The sequence below is a fragment of the Anas platyrhynchos genome, chromosome 25 (genome assembly GCF_047663525.1).
Source record: "Anas platyrhynchos isolate ZD024472 breed Pekin duck chromosome 25, IASCAAS_PekinDuck_T2T, whole genome shotgun sequence".
Lineage (NCBI taxonomy): Eukaryota > Metazoa > Chordata > Aves > Anseriformes > Anatidae > Anas > Anas platyrhynchos.
Window position 1 is genome coordinate 4,267,085 of NC_092611.1, and position 22,689 is coordinate 4,289,773.

General features: G+C 46.9%; 1 long non-coding RNA gene across 2 annotated transcripts in view; it reads left to right on the forward strand.

Annotated features, from left to right (window-relative positions):
* The first annotated feature begins 560 nt into the window (after positions 1 to 560).
* Positions 561 to 22,689, forward strand: part of LOC110352740 (uncharacterized) — a 36,207-nt gene continuing 14,078 nt past the window's right edge. Inside the window, exons 1-3 of one of the 2 annotated variants that reach the window (XR_011804878.1) lie at positions 561 to 708; positions 3,786 to 3,957; positions 14,028 to 14,133. This is a non-coding gene — a long non-coding RNA (uncharacterized lncRNA). Of the gene's footprint in view, positions 709 to 3,785; positions 3,958 to 4,340; positions 6,289 to 14,027; positions 14,134 to 22,689 lie in introns of those variants that run through there. The other variant, XR_011804879.1, reaches the window with a different exon arrangement.

Consider the following 22,689-nt stretch of genomic DNA (forward strand, 5'->3'; position numbering starts at 1 on the left):
TGCTATTCAGTCAGAGCTGCCTGACCCCTTGCCACCTATGGATGGCACAGAGAAAGCCAACTTACCTGCTCCTGGAGATGCCTCTAACTGTAGATAGAAGTTAGTTTGGTTTGCTTGGCCTAGATTGCCACCTTCTAGATAAAACCTAATTTTCATGTCTCTGATAACTTCGGCAAAGCAGATGTCTTACAGTTTGGCTACGTTGTTCTACTTTGCCAAATGCTATCTGCAGCATTGAGTGGAAATGGAGAATACAAATTTAGAAAATCGCTGTCCACACAGGAGGCTCTAATTTGTCCAGCCCATGTCAGCGTTTGGTACCAGATGGCTCCCTCAAATACAAAGAACAGTAGCAGGCAGTTGCAGAGCAATCTCTCTTCCACGACAGCCCTTTTCCTAACCTCTAACAGCTGGCTTCACCCTGCTGCATGACATTGTATACGCCTTCCAAATGCTTCTTACTACTGGCTATAATGACCCTAGGTATTATTATCCGCATAAATTACACTTTGGCTCTTGGGTTTCAGGAGCCCCGGGTGGCAGTGGGTCTTGCAGCCTCATTAAGCTCTCAAATACACCCTTCCTTCTTGCTCCTGTGCCAGTCCCTTCTTGCCCGTCCTGAATGGGTGCACGGATCTGCCCTGGACATCGGTGGTGCATGGACCTGCCTCCCCTCCCTCAGCCCACTGGCTCCTGTGGTGTCTGTAGGTGAGAGCAAAATCAGGCCATAACCTCTGCAACTGCTGGTGACTCTAATTAATAGAGTTCTATTTTTAACCAGCTTTTTTTCAGGAGATATGGGTACTTTGGCATAATAGCAGCTAGCGCATTAAAAATAGGTGAGCTTGCTAAACAGGCTGTGAATAGTTACCTTACCTTCTGTTCTTTGTTTTTGAACTTAGGGGAAGAGGAAAAAAATATCTGTGGTTGCTTAATGGAGTATTAATATCTCGCTGCTGCGATTATTCCATCTGTCAAACGTGGAAATGTTCCCCCGTGCTCAGGCACTGTGTTTTTGAATGGAGACAGAATTAACGTGGCTGAGGCTGTACGAAACCTTCTATTCATAGGGCACAGTTTCTTGCTGTGCCAAGTCCCTTTCCTTGCATTCTAGTTACATTGTCAACGAGTTCATTAGCTCTTGGTCCAGAGTCAGAAGCAAAAGAGCAGTAATTGCAGCTTCTGGAAAATAATGTCTTTGGGGGGAGCTTTTTTTTTCTTTTTCTTTTTTTAATTAACATAATTTTACACACATTAAAAAAAAAATATATATATATATATATATAAGTTGAAATGACATGCATCTCATTTTTAAAACTACTGGATTTTCCCTAATGGACCGAATGGATGATGGAGACGGCAGGAGCAACCTTTTAGCAGTGCAGTTAATTGACCATGGCTCAGTGTGCCTAGGTTACGGTGGATTTTCCATTACTGGAAATACTGATATCCAGACGGAATTTCTCGTCTTAAGAAACTTCCTCTAGATAAAATTAATTCTGCGTTAAAAGGGAAATGAAGATGGGGGATCACGTTGGCCACCCTCACCGTGTTACATTACCTCTGACTCCAGTGCTGTTGGGATCACCACAACTCTTTCGGACAAGGGCTGAATAAAATCCGGCCTGAACACTTGCTGCTGGATTTGTGGCTGGTGCAAACCCTGGGCTGCAGGCAGTGGGGTGGTGGAGTGGGGCACGGGCAGCCCCACGGGGCTGGGGTTGCTCTTTGAGCCCCAGCACACGGTGTGCAGAAGAGCTGGGTTGGCAGCGCCTGGAATTGCTGCAATGCAGTTGGGCTTAATCCTGCCTTGGCATCGTGTGCCTGCCTTTACCCGGCATGCCTGTGTACCCTGCTTTATAAATAGAGGAGCAAAATGCAAAAATTAAAAGAGAGGAGCTTTTAAGGCCCATTACATGGTGTCATCATACAAGAATTTGCAGTGGTGAGGATGACATCGAGCTGCAGGTGCTGCTCTGCCCTGCCCAGCACTGGGATTTCTCCTCGCTCCCATCCCTGCCAGCAGACATCTCGAGGTGGGCTCTGGGGAAGCAGCTGAATGACAGCAGGAAAAGAGGGGAGGGACAGGTTTCCTCCCTTCTGTAGGCAGGACAGGCTGGAGGGAGGGAAAATGTGGAGAAGAAGACATCTGTTAGTGCATAAGCTTTCTGTATTTCACCCAGTCTACTTCTATAGAGCTCCCCCTTGGCCATAAAGAAATCATCACCGAGATGCCAAGCATACCTTCTCCACAAGTATCTCCCACTGATCGTAAAATGAATTTAGGATGATTAGCTTTCCAGATGATAAGTTCAGGGAAGCTTTAATCCACCCATGGAGCAGATCCTGAACTTTGGGTGTTACAGCTGTGCTCTTGTGCCCTGCTTTGCACCAAATTGAGCAAGTGATGCCTGGACTCTTCAGTCTGCAAGCAGCTATTCTGGCAGCGAATATGTCAAATGCCCCATGAAAAACACACCAGCCTGCTCATGCAGTTGATAGTTCCTGAAAAAACAGAAGTTATTTACAATTTCTTGCAACACCCCATTTTCAGCATTCCCAGCTTCAAAGTCCTGGAGTTTGTAACTAAAATACTGAGGGCTTTTTGTGATGTATTTATACAAACATGAACATTGAATCCAAGTGTAAGCCTCTTCCCTTCAATGCATGCAGTGTTGTCCATGCAATGTGTCCTCTCTTCTGGTTAAGCATAGGAGAAAAAAAAAAAAAAAAAAAAAAAAGAAAAGAAAAAAAAAGCCAACAGGTGATACTGTGTAAAGAACTTCAAGAACTTTGATAAATAGCTGGTGGGGGTCCCTTCTCTCTCTCTCTCTTTTTCTCTTTCTTTCTTTCCTTCTTTCCTTCCTTCCTTCTTTCCTTCCTTCTTTCTTTCTTAATCTCTCTCTCTCTCTTTCTCTCTTTCTTTCTCTCTTATTTATTTATTTATTTTTAAGAAGATGGCAATATGTAGCCTGTTGAGGCAGAAAAAGAAAACCCCCTCATTCTTTTCACCTGTTGCAGTAGCTTCAAATTTTTTCTTAGCTAAAATTACTGGGTTCAAATGCAGCATAGCACGATGCTATATAGAAACCCAGAGACATAGCAGAGTCATATTTTCGGCTGACATAAATCAGCAGGGAGCCATTTATACCCTCTGAGTATCTGGCAGGGGATTAGCTATTTGCTCTCCTGCCCTCCCTGCCAGAGGCTCACCCCACGAAGAAGGAATGGCTTTGACCCGAAGAAGTTGTAAAGAAAGGTTGGGGTTACGCACGTGTGTTACCGCCGGGTCGATGCGGGTGGGAATTTGCAGCAGGGCAGTGCCCGTGGGAGGTGATTTAGCCCTGCTGTCTGCAGAGGGGACGGCACATTTCCTTAGGCACTGGCATGCCGAGGGATGCCCAGGGCCGGATGGCAAAGGTTTCTGCCTGGGCACCATCCCCAGCAGAAGATCTCTGCAAGGAAAGGGCAATGTTGGGAGACAATGGGAGCCTTAATTGCAGATAAACACTGGCAAAGTCACATGAATCATTAGCCAATGCATTAAATTGTTACATAAATTTTGGAGAAGAGAAAGAAGAGACTTAGCTGTTGAAATCTGGCATTGACAAAAAAATCTGTTCCCACCTATTATCCTCTGAGGCAGACAAAGGGTGAAGAAAAAGGAAAGAGGAGATAGAAACCACATATAAACATTAATTAATGCTCTCCAGGCTTTTTCTTCTTGGTCATGTTAAACCTTTGATCCCCAGGATTTAAAACAGTGCCTTTCTATTGGTCTCCAGATAATGAGTTTGGAAAGGAGTGCTGCGGGAAAGCCTTCACCTTCACATCCTCACCCAGCCGGCCGGAGCAGCAGCACGGGCGCTACCAAGATGTTTCTGTTCACCCTCACCACGATTCTTTGTGTCCACCCTGCTTGCTTTCCACTGGCAGTGCATTAAATGAGTGTGTAAGGTCAGTCGTGCCATCACCGCCGAAAGGTGGTAATATCTCATGATGTATTACCCCAGCTATTCACAAATATCTGAATCCTTTTCCAAAATGCACTAGCAGCCAGCTGTTCCCGCTGGCATAATGGCACAGCCTGGAGGGAACGGGGTGCCTCGGCTGCGTCCCTGCCACGTGGGCTCGGTGCTGCTGGCAGGGAGGGCTGGGAGGGATTTCTCCTGCAGCGCTCGCTGCTGCTCTTTGGCAGGGGAAATGCTCCTTCGCGTGAACTCTGAGGTTAAGCCACATCATTCCTGAGTGTCACTCAGCGCTTAGAGGTGCTGTCAAGAAGATGACACAAGAATTTGTTAAGAAACTAATGTTTCCCCTCTTCCCCTGCTCTCCCTAAGGGCTCGCAGGCACCCAGGCTGAGGAAGCACTGATGAGAGGGGAGGACTCTGCACACAGCAGCTGCCCCAGGGCCGAGGCAAAGGGGCTGGCTCCATGTGCCCGTGCTGGGGCTGTGTGTCCTTCCTGGGACAGAGGAGCGGGATGCACAAGGCCTGGTCACTTTTTTCTGCTGTATCAGTGAACCTTAACCCCATTTATTATTATTTCTGGGATTCCAAGGATCCTTATTCCGAGCGAAGAGTGAGCTTTGCTGTGGGTGACTGTGACCTGGCTGCGCAGCATCGTTGTCCAACCTGAGTCTCTCCATCAGGAAATAGATAATATCCAGATAATACCAGTCTCAAGAGGTATCAAATGGCACATCTGCACAGATTTTTCTCAGAGTCAAATCCACAGGCAGCACTCAGCCCATGACAAGTAGGAGCGAGCCTGAAACGCAGCCGGAGAGGGGGCGATGCCCAGCCCGAGAGGGGTCTCCTCTTTCAGGAGCTGAGCTCTCTGTCATTCGCAGAGCAAACCATTCATTTTCTCTGGCGAATAATGATAGTTTAGGGTTAAGATTTATGGCATGGCTGTTAGTTCCTTGATGGTAGATACGCAAGGCTATTTAGCTATTGCCGAAGGTGGAAATCCATAAAGATGATGGAAGAGTCTCTCCCCAGACAGCACAAAAGGTCAATTCATTTTTTTTTCTGAAGATCTCCCCAAGCTGGTGATGCTGTTGGTTTCCCTCTCCCCTTTCCCTTGGCACACGTAGCTTTGTTCCTCCAGTTTTATATGCATGCAGGAAAGGAGCCACTCTTCTATATTCTGCCCCCATATATTTGTATTTCTCCCCTAATGTCATACTCAGGTTCAGACCCTCCAGCCTGAGCACTTTTGCCACCACCCTGCTGCCAGCCCCTTGTCAAACCCTTCCTGGGACTCCTTCCCACTCTGCTTGTTTCACCCCACCCTGAATATTTTTGGTGTGTTTTGCATGGTTACTTGTTTAGTTCCTGATTGCACCCTCAAAATAAACAAACATTTCCCATTGGGAAAACAAAGCGAGAGAAAACCCAAATCCTAGCATGTTTATTGCTGGGTATTTAAGTAGAAAATAATAACGTGGAAGGGGCAATAGTAGTTGGGACTGCATGGGAAACCAAGTCAAAATCTGTCAAAATGGAGTTCTCTGTCAAAACAAAATTTTGGCTGAATTTTCCCCAGGTCACAAGGGAGCCTCAAGCGTGGGGTTTGGTGGGCAGGCAGTGCTGGTGCTGGCATGCCCGGATCCTTCTCCTCATCCCACAGCTCCCCGCTGGCATGGCCCATCTGCAGCCTCCTGGGAGAAGGGCAGAGCACCACAATAAACAACAAACAGGGGTGGTGGAGCCAAGCAAAACAGAGGAGGCGAAAGCACTGGTAATTGTTTTGTTTTGGAAAAAGGATTTGAGAGCAGGCAGCGTGTGAGCAGGATGGATCCGTGCTAACACTTGGCACCCCCTGGCACGGTGACGGGGGCGTGCATAGCTCTGGGCCCCCGGCGAGGGCTGTCCCTGCATGCCAGCTGCAATGTTGCTGCTCATTTCTTTCATCGGTGAGGACGCCTGTTGGCTTCCCCAAAACCTCACCTCCCAAAAGACGGGTGGCCTCGAGGAAAGGGGCTTAGCCCATGCTTCAGGCAAACCTGCCCAACATCCATCCAATTTTAGTGAGAATGGGGAGCGCCATGAGAAAAGCAGGGATCCCTGCTGATCTCTTCCCTGGCAGCAGGCAGACGGTGTGGCCAAGCCCTGGGCACCAGCCCCAGCCCAAGTGGTGAGGCCAGAACCTCTGGATGACCCAGCGACTGCACCCCGCTGGGAAACACTCCTTTCCCTGCTACACCAGTGGTTTTTGTGGTTTCAGGCTCAGTCAGTCCATTAAATAATTGGAATTGTGCCATGGATAGGCAAGAGAGAGCAAACTGGGCTTTTTTTTTTTTCTTTTTTTTTTTTTCCCCATAAGCACTGGGTGTGATGTTGATTTATCTGGGCAGGAACACACCAGCCTGGAGAGCAATGCCATGCTGGGTGTGTGCACTGACAGCACAGCTGGTGTCTGCACTCTGTCCACCGTCCCCAAACCAAAAATGTCCTGGGCAAAGCAGCCTGGGGACAGCGGCTCAACTCTTCCTGTCCGGTTCTTTGGATATTGCAGTCAGAACATGCCATGGAAGCTGGGAGGGCTTTGAGAAGGTGCAGAAACCCTATTGCAACCCCTGGCGAGACCATTTGAAACAGAAATATTTCAGGTTCTGCTCTCAGTGCTCCCATTTTGCAGAGTTCTTTAAAACGAAATGCAAGTCGTATGCACTTAGTGAGGGGAAAAAAAAAAAAAAGAGGATGGATGGGTAACACCTCATTTTCTTTCAAATCCAAATAATTTGACCTCCCACAGAATACAATCCATAGAATTTTATGTTCAGTGCCTGTGTCAGAAGATGCAATTGTGGCTCTTAACTATTGTACGAGTGATGGATCATTGCAGGCTTCTGGCCCTGCATTGACCCTGCATTGGCAAAGCAGACAGAAGCTCACAGCAGCAGTGAAGGTGAAGCAGGGAAAAATGCCTGAAGCCCTGCTCCAAAAGAAGGTTCTAACACATAACCCGCCCTGGACTTAGCTTGGGTGCCTGAAGCACTGGTGCAAGAGGAGAGGACACGGCCCCTGCCCAGCTCTCCTTGCTGTGCAGATGGTCTCTCAGCAGACAAGGAATGAGACAAGTAAAGGCAGCAGCTGCCCACGCCGTGTCCCTCTTGCTCCTGAGTTCCTGCCAGGAGTGGGATGGGAAGGAGCTCTTGAATGAGACAAGCAGGCTGTCTCCTTTGCCTCACCGCTTAGCTGTCTGGTGTGGTGGAAATTCATTTTCCTCCCAGCCTTTTGGGAGAATCCTGCTCTTCTGTGTTTTTTACCAAGGGCTGCATACCAAGCCTCTGCTCATCAGCGGCCGGGCAAGAGCCAGGAAGAGCTTTGCTCCCCCCGAGGCATGGAAAGCCTGAGTGGAGCGCTAGCCCTGCCTGTTCTTGGATGCTCTCTGATAATGATATTTTAATAAAAGATCTGTCACTCAAATATTTCTGAATCAGTAAAGAAAAAAGGAATGAAACTGGGTAATCAGAACCCTGAGCCCAAAGGGGTAATTAAAAAAAAAAAAAAAAAGAAAACACCACAGAGTGGGTGAGAGACCCTAAATATCAACCTTAGAGTCAGAATCCCTCTGGGAAAGATTTTTTTGTCTGAAATCCAGCAAGGTCTGTGATTCATAGCCTGATCCTGCCCTGCAATGGGAGCTGTGGAGGACACAAGGCATATTCGGGTGTTAGGAGCTCTCTCCGTCCTCCACCACCAGGTCCAGTCCCTGCCTTGAGCTGGAAGAGACCCAGAAACAAGTGAAACATCTTGAGATGGAGCTGATCACGGACCAGACCTCTTGGTTCTTGCTCAGGCAGTGCTCCACCAACATGAGGGCCTTGCCAGCTCCTGTGATTGTGTGCTGCAGGTTGAGGACAGGTGGCGTTTGCCCCAAAACTGAGGTCCCCTGAGAGTCCCAGTTCTGGGAGAGGTAGAAATGGAACTAATTCATCCCCACCTTTTGGGGTAGCTGGGAAAAGCTTGAAAAAAAGGCCTTCTTCAAGAGAAGAGTTTAGGAGGCAACCTTTATTGTATTCAAAATCTCGTAACTTTAAGGCTGATCTCATTATCTGTGGAGATGAGTCACGGGTTTTTGAACGTGTGTGGGTGGCAACATAAAAATTTCATCTGAGTAAGGAGAGTGGGGTTTGGAGAGTGGGCAGTTGGTACTTTCTCTCGTCCTCCCACATGAGACAGTGTCACTTCGAAAGGTGATGGAGTGAATCATTTCTCCTTTCCATGGCAGATCTGGCTGAAGCATGTGTGCACAGCCTGTCCCTGTTGTTTGACACTCATTTAACACAGACCTTCAACATTTATCTCAGGGGGCTTTCTGCTAAGGGTCTCCCAGCAAGAGGGGCTTGCAGGCTGGGAGCGGGGTCTCTTCATCACCTTCTTGGCCAGGAGCATCTCCTCCACCTGGTGCACATGGTTAATTCAATGACTGCTGGAGAGATAAAACCATACTGTGATAATTAATCAAAATGTACGGGTACGTAGGCACTCCATCGGCACTTGCTGCGCCTTGGGCTTATTTCACTGTCACTTGATAATGCACTTCTCATCCTGTGAAATACAAACTTGGGTGGAGCTTCCCTTTTCACCCCTTTGATTGTTCATCTGGAATCCCAAGGGACTAGAAATGAAATACATTGGCTTAAGTGATGTTCCCCAGATCGGTAACTGGATCCTGGGAGGATTCCCTGGGGCAGTTTTCCACCAGGTGGGAAGAGGGATGTGTCTCACTGCACTGACCCCTGCTAAGGCAAGCACATGCTTGAGTCACTTACTTATTTTTATTTGTGTGATTTGGCGCAATAAATCACGCTCGTGTTTCCCAGTCTGCTCTGTGCAGCAGTCCAGACGCTTTCCCATCCCATTTTGAAGTGCAGCCTCGAGGCTCTCCATCACCCTGCGCTGCCTGCAGGCACTCGGAGCAAAGCAAGCTCTGCCCAGGATTCACATACCTGTCCTCACCCATCGGCAGCACTGGCCTCTGCATCTGCAGCAGTCACCCTGGCAGGGGAAGGTTGCACAGGCATCCCCTTTCTTGCCAAAAGATGAAAAGAAGAAAGGACTTGTCCTATGGAAAGAAATAAGCCTCTACTCAGCTTCCTGAAAAATATTCTCCAGTGAGAAATGGAAACATTAAAGCACGCAAATTATTCCTTGAAGAAAACAGTCTATTTGGAAAGAAAAAAAAAAAAAAAAGAGAGAGAACAACAAACCCACTTTTCAAAGATTTTTATAGTTATAGATATTTTGGCCTTGTTTTTCTAGCTCATTTTTCTGTGAACTTAAATGAATCAATTCCATCTTATCCTAACTGATATTATTTATGTTTCTATCTGGCCAAGGTAGATGGAAGCCCATCATTTTAGGCGCTGTCTGGATAATAGCAAAACTCTAAGTTTAGCACTTGCCAGCAACATGCCTAGAAATAATCCCTAAAAATCATGAAACAGAAGAATATACTCACTTCTTCCAGTACACAGAAGTTGTCTGCTTTTGGATACTTATCAAAATAGCTGTTCTGGAATAATTACTTTGGTAGGAACATTTGTGTTCCAAAATAAGAGTCTCAGTTTGCCATTTACCTTAACACAGCTTGGAAGCTCATTTCCACATATCTCGCGTTAGGCAACTTCTCACCAAGATGGCTACACCAGGCCATGCGTAATAATACTTCCTTCTCACGCTGGATCGTACGCCCCAGGATTTCCAGGTCTTTGACAGTTCACAGCACATTAAGCGAGGTGATTAAGTGCTATTTAATCTCTTTGGTACAGATGGGTAAAACAAGGCAGTAATTGGTGAAGCAACTCAAGGTCTTGCTACAAACTGGGAAAGGACCCAAAACCATCCGATTTGCCTTGTTTTCACCACCCAGCACAGCCCGGTCCATCACGTATCCACCAGGGCAGTGGGGAGCTGTGATTCCCCCGCTCCTCCCCAGCACCTCTGTGCTTTGGTGGGGCAATCGCATGCAAATGCACACCCGTAAACACATGGAGAAGGTTGCTTGATCCGCCTGGCTTGCCTGGCCTAATTGAAAGCGTAGAGGTCTGTTGTGGTGCCTGTTGCTATAAACACACGGGCAATTTGCACAAGTATGTGACATTGTAAAAGTTCCTGAAAGATTTTATCTCGTTGATCTTGGCTGGAAGCCCTTTATTCACAGAGAAATGCCAGGTAGAAAGACAATAAGCATGTATCCATGTGTATATTTTCAACTTCCTAAAGGCCATCAAATTGGAAAGGGAGTTAGTTTACTTTACGCAAACATCTTCTGACTTGAAGACAAGGTAACCCAGGAAAAGCCTTTCCTTTAAAAAAAAATATTGTGCTTGTTGGTGTGACTCTGTGCAGATTGTCTGGCAGATCTTTAACAATCTCTTGTACCTCTGAGTTATTTTGATTTTAAAATATTAGCTCATAACCAATCTTAAGCTGTCAAAACTAAAGGATTGTACAAAATAGCTTCAAGGTTACATAAACAGAGTAGCTGGGAAGTGATTCGGCAATGCGCATTCATCTCAAGAGCACAAGGCATTTATTTTTTAAAGAAATTTTCCACCCGAACACTGGACCTCTTTATTTTGGGAAGCACGGGTTTGATGGGATTGGAATACTCTGTGTAAGGAGAAGGAAGGTCAGATGGCAGAAGACAAACTGGGCAGAGGAAGGCAAAAAAAAGGAACTGGGGCAGCAAATGCCAAGCACAAGTTCAGAGAGTTTTGTGATGAGAAACAACTGGGGATGGGTGGGAGCTGAGAGAGGCAAGTGGTGTAAATTATGGTGTGCTTATACTAATGGGGTAAATAATTGGGGGATTGGGGTGGGGGAGAGGAGCACAAGCATGAGCCTTCAAGCAGGCAAAGGCTGGAGGTAAATAGGAACTGCTAGAAAGTTCACCTGGTGTAGGGCATCAGGGGAGAGGTGGAGCTAATGGCAGATGGGGTAGGAGATGGTGGAGGGTGGACAGGAAAGAGGGGCTGGTGTTTGGGGTGGGAGTGAGCTCAGTGGCGGAAGAATAGGACTGGAGTGGAGGAGCAGAGATGGGGAGAGAGCAACTGGGAATGCACAGAGCTTGTTGTGGGACAGGGAAAGGTGAGGGGCCAGGAGCATGTTGTGGTGACAGGGCAAAAGCGTTAAGGGCACACATGGTAAAATCCTCCAGCCCTGAGGGCTCATTGCAGTAGTCCTCCTCCCTCCTGGAGCAGGAGATCTTATTGCACAGGGATGTAGGCAAGGGTGAGCTGCCCCTTAGCCCCAGCACACGTTATCCCACAAAGATCAGCAGGACTTGGGGTAACAAGCAGTATTGCTTGTCACAGTGCCCTCCTGAGCCAAGGCTTCAGCTGTTTCCTCTCCTTCCTTCTCCTCATTATTTTTGCTGCATTTTTTTTTCAGCCACAAAGCTCTCTGAGCCACTGACTCCATTCATTTAATATTAGTGCAGCTTCCTAGATGCTTACAAGAGATGTGTGTTTATATTGACCCTAATTCAGCAAAACACTAAGCATGTGCCTAACTTTCAGCAACTGAACGGGCCAGCGGGACTATTGTGTGATTAAAGCCAAACATAACTTGGTGTCTATTCTGTAGAGGGCCTACTCAGCTAATTAGTTAAATCTTCTACAAAAATTCACTAGGACTCTTAATAAAGCAATGGTCTGCAAACAGCTGTTGTGTGACTCTGCCCAGGTCACATTATCTTGTTTGCAGTTTAGATGCCTGAAATATCTGACAACTTCTTCCTTGTCTGGAGTTTAATTGTTCACGAGAAACTCTCACTCCTTCCCCAGCAAGACATACTAAAGCCACCAAACATTAATTGATTTAAATACGCATGGTACCTACCAGGTAGATGTGGTAAATCACAATTGTCAGGTAATTAAATGCTACCCGTAAATCACGTTGGAGAATGTGAACCAAGCATTCAGTGTCAATGCTTTTAATTAATGCTGTAAAACAATATTTCAGGCTTAGATCTAGTTGTACAAGGCAGATAACGTATCAAATGATGGCTAATAAAATCTCAGCCGTGGATATGGCACTAATGACCAGTAGCTGCTGTGATCTGGATACCCCGGTGGCACCCCAACAGGTGGCCCGCTGCGAGCGGCGGCATGCAATGTTATTGCAGGGGGATTATGAGTGGTCATTATACTCTCATTGCTCGTGTAATGCTGGATTAATTAACCAGCAAGCAGAATTATCTCCCCCCAGATTCATCACCTGTTAAAATGTAGCAGCAGGTCATGGAGGATTAGGCTTGGGGGCCTGATTCTGCCCGTCCTTTTGGCTCCGGTGCCCGTGTTGGTTGGTTTGCAGCCCTGGAAGCAGCCGTGTGTTAGGGAAGTGTTTTACAAGATGTAGAGAAAGGGTCAGATCTTAAAACAATGCTATGGAGCATGACACAATGTTCACAAAGGAGTTCTGGTGCTTTCGCAAATCTCTTTACCTGTTTACTTTCCTGAAGGTCTCAGAAGGGAAGATGCTGATGGCTCTGAGCACCATTTCTGTTGCAGGAAGAGGAGGCAGCCAAGCTGTTTTGTGCCTGGTGGTGGTGATGCTCGAGGGCTGGGCGTCAGGCAGGCTCCCCAAGCACTGTGGGGAAGGACTGGTGCCCGTGTGTCAAGGGCAAGAGCCCAGAGCTCCCTCGCTGAGTGACACGTCCCAAGTCCTGCACGCCCTTGGCAGGGTTCTGCCCAGCTCACAGCAAATCCCACTCTGTGCAGAGAGATTTGGGGATGGATCAGTGAGTGGAAAACCTTTGCTTACCATCTGGGGAATGGCCCACAGCTGTCCAGGAGCAGGGCTCTGCTCTGGACTTCACATGTGATACAGGGAGGTGAAACCTGCAGGGTAATTGAAATTTGTTGCATTTGAGAAGTAATTTGAGCAATTTATTGAAAAAAAAGAAGTGTCCTGTTCAAAAAAAGTAATGCTTGTGCATCCATGTTAACAGCCCTTTTTGTTTTTCAACAACAAAAAAATCATTTTTAAAACAAAAATCAATGCTGAAGTGAATGTTTTGTGGATAAAACCATTAACCATAATTTTTTAAGCTAATGAAACACCAAATTTGGAGAAAGGGTCAACCCAGATCACTTCAAAATGCTCACATTTCATAGGAAAGGAAAAAAAACTTCAACTCTAAACCAGTTCTTTGCTTTCTTCTGTTACCTCCATACTCTCCCATGCTTTACAAACTGCCCTCATCCCACAGAGCATTTCAATTCCATTAGCACAGTGTTTCCCAAAATAAAGTATTTCAGCATTTCTAGGGGCTGCTAACCTGGTCTTCTACTTAAATTTATATCTAATCAGTGGTCTTGTTCCTTCTTTTCTCTCAGATACTTAGTTATTAAACATACTGAAATATTCTTTATAACCCACTTACGTGCAAATTATCTGTAATTTATGAAGGATTAAGGCTTACCTAAAACACGCTGCTCCAGTCCCTTATCCATTATGACCCGTATCCATTTTGAATTTGTCCTAAAAGTGCTTTTGGCTCGCATAGCTCCCAGTGGGAGGAAGTTTAAGTTCAGACCCAATTTATCGCGTCCTAAATGCATGGTTGGAAGGAGCCAACATCATCACTCAAGATTTCTTGCAGATCCTGGCAACTTCGCAGTGCTCCAAGACCATTGTTTAAAAAAAACCACTTGTGCAAGTGAAATCCTGTCTCTATGATTTTCACAGCCAAATTTTAGTTGGTGGTTTGGGAGTGGGCTTTGAATGTGGTGTAGGTCAGGTTGGGTCAGGAGTGGGGGATGTTTCATGGCACCAAAATGAGGGCGAGTGGCATGGAGGTGCCATGGAGCTGAATTTCAGCACCTTGCCTGAAGACAGAGATGTGTCTAACCCATTCCCGGGAGCAGAGACAAACTCCTTGCCTTCCCAAAGTGGGGACACACAGAGAAACTGCCCCGTTAGTCCCATTCCCAAGGCGCAGGCTGAGCCAACATGGTTCTGGGCTCTTCTAACTCTGAAGCTCTCCTCTTTCCTCCATCCTTGCAGGGATTTGGCCACTTGTCCCCCCTCCACAGATCCCTGCTGCTGGGCATGGCGATAAAACACGCAGCAGATGACAAGGCATGGGAACCAGCGAGCATCGCCTGGCAAGGTGGGTAATTTATGGTCGTCTTTGGAAATCACAGAGCCAGGCTGTGTGTAAGCGGCGGCACAGGTGGAAGCGGCTGTGCTGGGAGGGGATGAGTAAATCATTTTTTATCAAAAGGGCTATTTTGTCAGCAGGTCTATTGCGGTCTAACCTCAGCAGAGTTTGTTTAGACATTGGGCTCGGAGTGGGCTGGATGAGCAAGGGTATCACTGCGTTTCCTCTTCTGCCTGTTTAATGGTGGTGTTGGGACGTTTGTTTTCACCCTCCTTCAGAGCTGCTCCACCGGTCCTCCTGCCTCAGGGGCAAATGGGAACAAATGTGCTTTGTGTGGTTTCTAGATGACTGTCAAAATGCCATGGGATAAATATGAGTTGGCTGGAAGGGAAAAGGGCTCCAGGAAAAAAAAAAAAAAAAAAAAAGGCAAAAAAAAAAAAATAGCAGATAACTATTTTTTCCCTGATCCGTGATGCCTTTGTTTTGTTTCTTGATGTGTTGGTTGGTACATTGCCTGGTGCTTGCTTACTGCTTGTCTTGCCAAGAGGACATGAACTGTTTTCCTTTTCCCTTGATTTTGTTTTTATTTGCTTATTCGTTTAGTATCCCTGGGTGAGGAAAAGGTGAAACAGTCCTCTGGCTTTTGAGATGGCTCAGACAAGGCTGGCCAAGAGCATCTTACATTTGAATGGAGCTTTTTTTCTCAGCTTCACTGCCGACCTTGATTTGTGATGCTGGAGTTGGATGCCATAATTAGGATGGGTCGACTAGGACTCAGTAGGTGCACAGAATATAAGGTTTGGGAGAAATAAGTCTTGGGTTCTTTCTTGCATTCCTGCTGATCCACATGCTGTTCCAGATACATTTGCTAACTTTTTTTCTAATTGCCACAAAAAGCTGGAAAATAATTGTGTGCAATAGCTGCCATTTTCCTTTCATCTCTCTGCTCCCAGCCTCTCTCCTTCTTGCACATGTGAAGGCTGTGTGTTCTGCATGTGTGTTCAGCTCTCTGAAGGGAGGATTGTTTGTTTGGGTTTGGGTTTTTCAGTGCTTGGCAGAACCAGAGCTCTGGGTTCCCCAATAAACATAACAAATAGGAGTACTGCTGATGCTCTGTCACTCCGGGAAGTGGGGCATGAGGAAAACCTCTTCCTGCGGTGAGCTGAGCAATTTTAGCATGAGCACTGGCAGCAGCACTGCCAAGCAATGCAGGTAATTTTGTGGCTGCAATGTGACGGTGGGACCTCTCTTCTCATTTGTATTCTCCTCCATTTCCCTGCTCTTTTCCCTTTCTTTTTTCTTGTTTGCTCCAAATCCCCTGCCAGCAGAGCAGCAAAATAAAATGAACACAACCTCAGTGGCTTTACCCTTACCTTAGCAAAGCCAACCCCTGCAACCTGCTCAAAGGCAGCCGGAGCAGGGAGGAGATGGGGTGCTGCATGTCACCCCCTAACAGCTCCCAGCCCCTGAAATGCTCAGCAGCAGGCTGGCAATAATCTCCCATACAAGCCAGCAGGATGCTTTCAGTATTTTAACACAGCCTGCTGTTCTGGAGCTCAGGCAACAACTTGGGGCTGCTGGAGGTGGCAGTCCCACGTCCCCCAGGTCAGGCACGACCCATCCCCTGCGCCTGTGTCACATCTGGTCCGCACTGCAGGGCTTACTCCGCTATAGGGCTGGATAAAATAGCTCACAGAGCTTAATTGTTCTTCCACAGAGCTAAGCATTTACACCCCAGGGCTTAATTGTTCCTTTGCGCTGATTGCCCAGTTGCACTCCAGGGCTTCCTGTGGATTTTGTGGGCACCATTTGTGGAAACAGAGGCACGGGGACAAACGGGGCAGGAGCGAGGGATGAGCTGGCTCTGGCTCCCCCTCTCCTTTCCCATTTCCCGAGCCCTTCTCTCTCCAGGCACGCGTGTTGAGACAACTCACAGCGAGCTAGGTGAGAAGCTGGCAGAGCAGCAGCTTAAATCTCAATTACCTTCCTCCTCGTTCATTTGCACAGGATCCTTATCTCTCCCCATGTAACTCTCTGTATTTAATTATATGCAATGATAATGCTTCACACACTAAGTGCATTATTAAGCAATTCTTAAGATAAGTAGTTTTCTGGATCCCCAATTATGATTAGATATTGGCAATCAAGCTGTCTTCCAGTCTCACTCCTGAGCTGCCCTGCCAAAAACAGTCATGTTTGGTAGGTGAGACACGAGACCCGTGTGGGAAGCTGCCTTGTGAGGAGAAATTGAGGCAAAAAGTGTTCATAGGTACAAGACAGATGTGGCCACTCACATCCCTGTTTCAGACAATGACCTGGGGGTGGCCTTGCTGTCCCAGCAGACTGGCTGGATGCAGAGATGCAGGGTGTGTGTCCTCCACCAGGACTATGCAGCCTTGGCCATGACTTGAGTTGTGGAAGCTGTGAAGCTGCCACAGCTCTCAGGTTTTGAGGCTCCCTCTTCAGTCTTCACTGTGACAACCAGGATGGCAGCAGTCTCCTTTACAGCCATCCCTCAGGACTTCAAGGTCTGAATCTAGAAATGAGTGGAAGTGAGTTTCTTCCATTTCTTCCCATAGTTTGTGTTCCTTGATCCTCTAGCCATCTCCACTGAGTTCATCTGCTCTCTCCCTTTAAGCCTGTGCACCTCTGAAAACCATACCTGAGTTGGGAAGATGAACTTGGTGCTTTCCAACTTGATAAAGGCTCCCCCCCACCTTTCATTTCATCTCGGTTTATCCTTCCTAGTTATCCCTCCCAAATACTGGCTTGCTTTGCAGAGCAGGGATGGGTCAACAGAGTGATCCGGTGCATGGGGTGAGTGCTTCTGGACCCCGATACCCAGCAAGGGGATGCAGGCGGGCTCTAAGGATGGTGGCACCTCTTGCAGTGTTCTTCCTCTTTTGCCCACATGCAGTACAGCATTTCTGGTGCTGTCTGGGGCTGTTTCCTTGAGGTCTCCTTGTCCGAGCAGTGCCCACCCCTGCCCACGTGAGACCCATCGTGCTGGCAGCCAGTGTATCATTGCTGCACTACAAAGGGCAAGGGATTATGGGGATTCCTCTTAATTCTGTACAGGAAAATGCTGTTTGTAAGTGTAATTGAGAGGATGGCTTTGGAGTCAATGACTATGAGCTTATGTTGTAGATGGATCGTGTTTCACCTCTTTCAAAGCATTTAAGAGCTTACCAGAAAAACAAATGTCATTGCTCAATCTGTGAAGTGTCTATATGCAACTTGCTGTCTCAGTTCCTTCCCTTCAAGATAAATTGGAAACAGATTTATTTCATGTCTCATACTCTCTGAAGGTTACAGTTGCCCCCTCCTTCAGTGTTGATGCATACGTGTGTATTTATGTATGTGTGTAAAGCGATAGCCTATGACTTGACTGTGTAATTGCTAAGGGTGCTTTCATCCACTCTCCAAGTATTCCTGGTGAAAGAAATATTTAATCGTAGTTGTTCACAGGAAATCTTTAATCTTAGCTTTGCAATATATATGCTTCTATTAATTGCAGAAGGACAGATTCTCTGGCTGCATAAAGGAGTAGGTGCTCAGTGCAGTCAGCCAGGCTGATTTACCCTGTCCAGAGAACATATTTTTTTCCCTGCCCAAGTATTTGGTTATTATTAGCTGAATCTTGACTCTTAACCCTTTGACTTTAAAATGCAAATGTATGGGAACAGCTTGGATAGCCCCCAAGAACTTTTCCACCCTGTATTTGAGAATTGTTGGACCTCAAGCCTGGTTCTGGGGCTGTCAAAACTATAGAGATCTATGTAAAAGACTTTAAATGTTTGCAGCTTGTAGGCATTAATCAGGAATTGGGGGATAGAAGGGCTGCAGGTCTCCAGCCAGGGCGAGCATCGCACTCCCAGTGCCATTTGCATGTTGCCTGCAGCAGCAGCACCCACCCTGTCCAGTGCCCCAGCAGGGCTCAGCCATCACCGCCCACAGAGAAAGAGCCAGGAGCCCTTGCTGGCAACCAAATCATTGGGTAAAGCACCCCGCTTCCCTTCAGGAGGAGTAAGGATTGAGAAACAGCACAGAGGGTAAGCAGATAGCGAGCAAAGAGCTTCGCTAATGTTCTCCAGTGTGCCAACAATAATATATTTTCTGCAGTAATACTTTGCATTTTGCTAGCACATTTCTTCATGCCTCTCATGGTGTTCTGTGAGCAGTAATTAATTACAGTCTCATTACATCTCTGTTAGATCCATTTATTTATTTATGAAGAACTTTCCATCCCCAAGCACTCTGGAATCTGTTAATCACCGAAAGGCAAACAGCGTTCCCCTGCGCCCAGAGCCACGAGATCTGCTGCGAAAACGCAGCCGCTGCTGGGCTGGGGATAAACACAAAGAGGGCTCTTGTGAGCACAGCTCCAGGCTGTGATTTCAGTCAGGGTTTGATTCTTGCCTCTACTCCACATTTCTGCAAACCAGGTCTCTCTAAACTGTCCATGGCAGAATCAAGCTTGTTTTTTTTGGGCTAGTGAAGAGGAAGAGATGTTCTGTCTGAAACGCTGCGCGCTGCACTGGGATTGATATTAATTTGCTTCAGAGCAAATTAAAACAGATTAATTAAAACCACAGCTATGGTTTATGAGGAGGGGGACATTTCTTACTCTGTGCTTGCAGAGCTTGGGCAATTGGTTTTGTGTGGCATTGCCCTGCTGCAGCTTGTAGCTCCCACCTACCCGCTTTTACCGAGGGAGGTGAGGAATGCTAGGAGGAGAAGTTTTGGCTGACAGCAAGCAACGAGCCAAACAAAAATAAGAGCAGGATTTCTGGTTTGACTTTATACCACCTCCTTGCCATGAGATTTTAACAGGCATTTCAGTAGATAGGAGCAAGGCTTGGCAGACTGCATGGTGGATGGCATCTCCAGCTGTGAAATGCCCTATCAGTGTGGGCATCGCTCCTGGCTTTGGGAACACGTTTAGTTCTCTTTGCTTACCCAGAGCTACCAGGCTTTCCCAGGAGATACCTGACCTCCCTGGTGGTATTCAGAGAACTTTGCTGTCCTCTGACCAGGAGGCAGGAAGCCTGGCCGAACTCCTCTGCTATAGACCAGAATCTCTGCATAAGTCCCTGGTAAGAAGAGTGAGCTGGGCAATGCTGGGATGAAGCTGGGCCATGATGGGGCTGTCCCAGGACTTGAGCGCAGAAGGTCCAGCCATGCCCCCCAGCCACTCTCACCCCTGGTCGTGGTTCTCCTCTAGCACTAACAGATCTCCTCTGCTCGTCTGAGCGAAAACATGCTAAAAGGCACCACACATAAGCAATTAGCTCCCATGAAACTTTCCACCATTAAGAACAATGGCTGGCTTAGTTCTCATCTGATTGAATTAATGATATTCTAACAAGTGATGGTTTTTTCCTTTTAAATTTTCTCATTTGGAAGGAATTGCTCGTCGTAAATTACACACATAAAAATTAGGCCGGTGTTTTGTATTGTTTACAACAAGCACTTCAGGGTTATGGATGTTACTCATTGATTTATAATGTTTAATTTTTTCCCCGCCGTTCAAGCTCTCCATAAATCAAGTGGAGATGTCAACTCTGTGTCAACATTTCAGTCAGCCTGCAAGTTGCGGGCAAGTTGGGACAGCAGATCTCATGGAGAAGGTTGACTCTTCTCCTCACTGTCTTTCCCATTTTGATGAAACAATAAGAAGGTGAGGCTGGCACTTGTCAGTTATTTCTGAGTCACATTTCATTAGGCCTTTTTCAAACACTCCGGAGAACAATGTTTGAGGCAAGTGATCCAAACAGCTCATGTTCCCGCTTGTGCACTTGTGGGCTAGGGCAGCAGCTGCCGTGGAATTACACTGGGAGGCTCAGCAGGTGTCTGATGGTCCTGGACCGGATCCGGATGATGTCAGGCAGCTCTCATCCTGGCAGGCTCCTCTTCCCCGAACCCCAGCGAGCTCCTGGGGTCATCATTTCGAAAGCCTGAAGAGGCTGGTTGTTTTACCAAGGCACCCCATGAGGTGATGGGACTTCCAGGAGCGTCTAAGGCAAGTTGGGTGCAGCTCTGGATGTGCCAGTGACCCAGAGTAGGTGCTTGGGTGAGCCCCAATAAAGGGAAGATTCAAGGAGTTTCAGCAAACAGCATGTATCGTCAGTGAAATGAACAGGAATTAGGGAGCTAAGGACCCCTGAGAGTCTCTGCAGAAGTTTTCTTCATAGGGTAAGTCAGGGTCTTTGGAAATCTAGGAAGAAAAACTTCCTTTCCCCAGAGATATAGCTTAGAAGCACCGCAGGCTTGGTGAAGAATATCCAGAAATGTGGGTAACTTGTAAAGTTCCCTGCATCAGGGCAAAACTGAGTACTGCTGGCCTCTCTCTTGGGTCTACTTCCAAGTTTCTGCAGAGCCCTCGGCATTGCTCTGCTGTCACAAGGGCACCTGGTGTCCACCCCAAAACCTCCTGACCAGTGGTCACAAGACTGGCAATGTACCCCACAGAGTCCATATGAGGTTTTTCTGGAAATGAGGTCTGGGCTTACTGGTTTTGAAGTCAAAGAGAAGGATGGAGTCGTCAGGCTCACCGTAGGCCGGGGGATGGCAGTCCCCAATTTCTGGCTCCTACCTGCCCCGTACCTACAACAGGCACATGAGGAGGAGCCAGGCCTCAAGTTAAAACTAAAGTGCCCAGCAGATGCAGGTATGTGTGTGTGGGGCTATCTCTCATAATTCCTGCCTACTCCATGCCTACACTCGGCAGGCTTATCAGCCTGCCACTTTCCTAAGCGATAGGGCTCGCCCAGTTGTAATAACAAAAGTAAATAAATACATTTTAATGATCCGATGCTGGTAATTAACGAAGCTGAAAAACAGATGTCTCCCTGAAGAACTCATAAGGCATCCTATTGCATAAGCTCACCCATTATGTGGATATGAGTTGATTATTAAAAGAAAACATTTAGCAAATGCAGAACAGGATATTCATCTGCTATTACATAATGGTAATAAGCAATTGAATTCAAGCAGTGATAGTCTTCCAGCCCTTACCGAATGCCGAGTGAAGTGTATTTATGGCCTCCGATGTGAAATAGTCCTCCTTGTTTTTCCAAGACGAGAAGAGATCTTTCAAGAGATAATAAAGAAAATAGACTCTAGTTGCTTTAACATGAAGCAAGATGAGTCCTCCGGATTAGTTTGGATTAGTCTGTTGCTAGTGGCATGGAGGTTTGGCTCTTGGCCATTTATTCACCTAGAATACGTACAGCTAATTGGAAAAGCACCTGCGATGAGATGTAGCTCACCACCTGCACTTTGCTGAAATAAAATAAGCCTACATAATTGACTACATTACCTATTAATGTTATGAAATCACCCCCAGGCATTTTTATTATTATTATCATCTCCTCCCGCCTTCCCCCTCCCCAAGCTTTTATGAATCAAACTTTTGTCTCTTGCTTTTTCCTTAGAAGCCTCAGGATTGTGCCACTGTATCAAGACCAGGGCTGCTGCGAATGACTTGCTTCTCCCTGCAGGGGAAACCTGGGAAATTAATCCTCCTTAGTAGGGAGAAGAAATAGTTTGACATTTACCTGCTTGTTCTTGTGGGGCAGAGCCTCCTCTTGGTCTCTCTCCTTTCTCTTTCCCCCTGCAAAATCTGGTGGGAGTCTTTTGACTGCCCTGTGTGGCTATTGGGATAACCCCGGTTACGATGATATAAAACTTCTTGTTTGGTGTTTTTTTTTTTTTTGGCAAACTGCACAGGGTGGACTTTGCCTACACCCCGTGAGCAGGAGATGTTTGGAGGTTGGTGTGCTCAGTTGGTTTAGAGGCAGGTGGGCTCCATGCCTCTTAGCGATTGCATTTTTAATACATCGGTTGTGTCATCCCTTGCTGGAAGACCTTGTGCTCTGAGCTGCAAAGAGGAGATGCAAGGAGTGAGTGACAGCAGGCACCAGGAAAGGGAGGAGAGTCAGACCCAGGTGGGCATGTGGTTCTGGGTCTTGTGTGCTCAGCACAGCACAGCCTTGCTCCTGGCAGTGGCCAAGGCTTACAAGGATTAAAAACCTCAGACAAAAACCTCTGTTGCTGCTTAATTGCTAGGGAAATGAAGATAGAGATAGGAAGACTCATGGAGAAGAGCCATAGGAAATTCCTCCTGTTTTATCTTCTCCCCCTCCTGGCAACTTTGCCACAAACTTGAACCAAGCTCAAATCAAACCATCTCTGTGCGGCTCTGAAGAACCACATTAAGAGTCTCAGGGCATTTCCTGATTGTAGAGGAGGGCAGCCCCAAACTCCTGTGGTCAGAGACACCATGCCAAAACTTGGGCCTGATTTCCAAGGTGAGTGGCAGAACAGGGAATAAAATGTAGGAGCCAAGTTTGTTCCTGAGGTAGCCTAACTGTTTAGCTTTGCTCCAGTTGCCAAACCTTCATCCTCAGCATGAGCAGCTGGAGACGTTTTGGGCTTCAGCTGGAACAAGCAAACCCAGTTGTTCTTCGCCATTTCAAATCACAAAGGGAAAGTGCATAATTGTTGTTCCTGGTTTATAATTATTGTTGTTCTGTATTGATAATTACCCTCATGACTGCATGT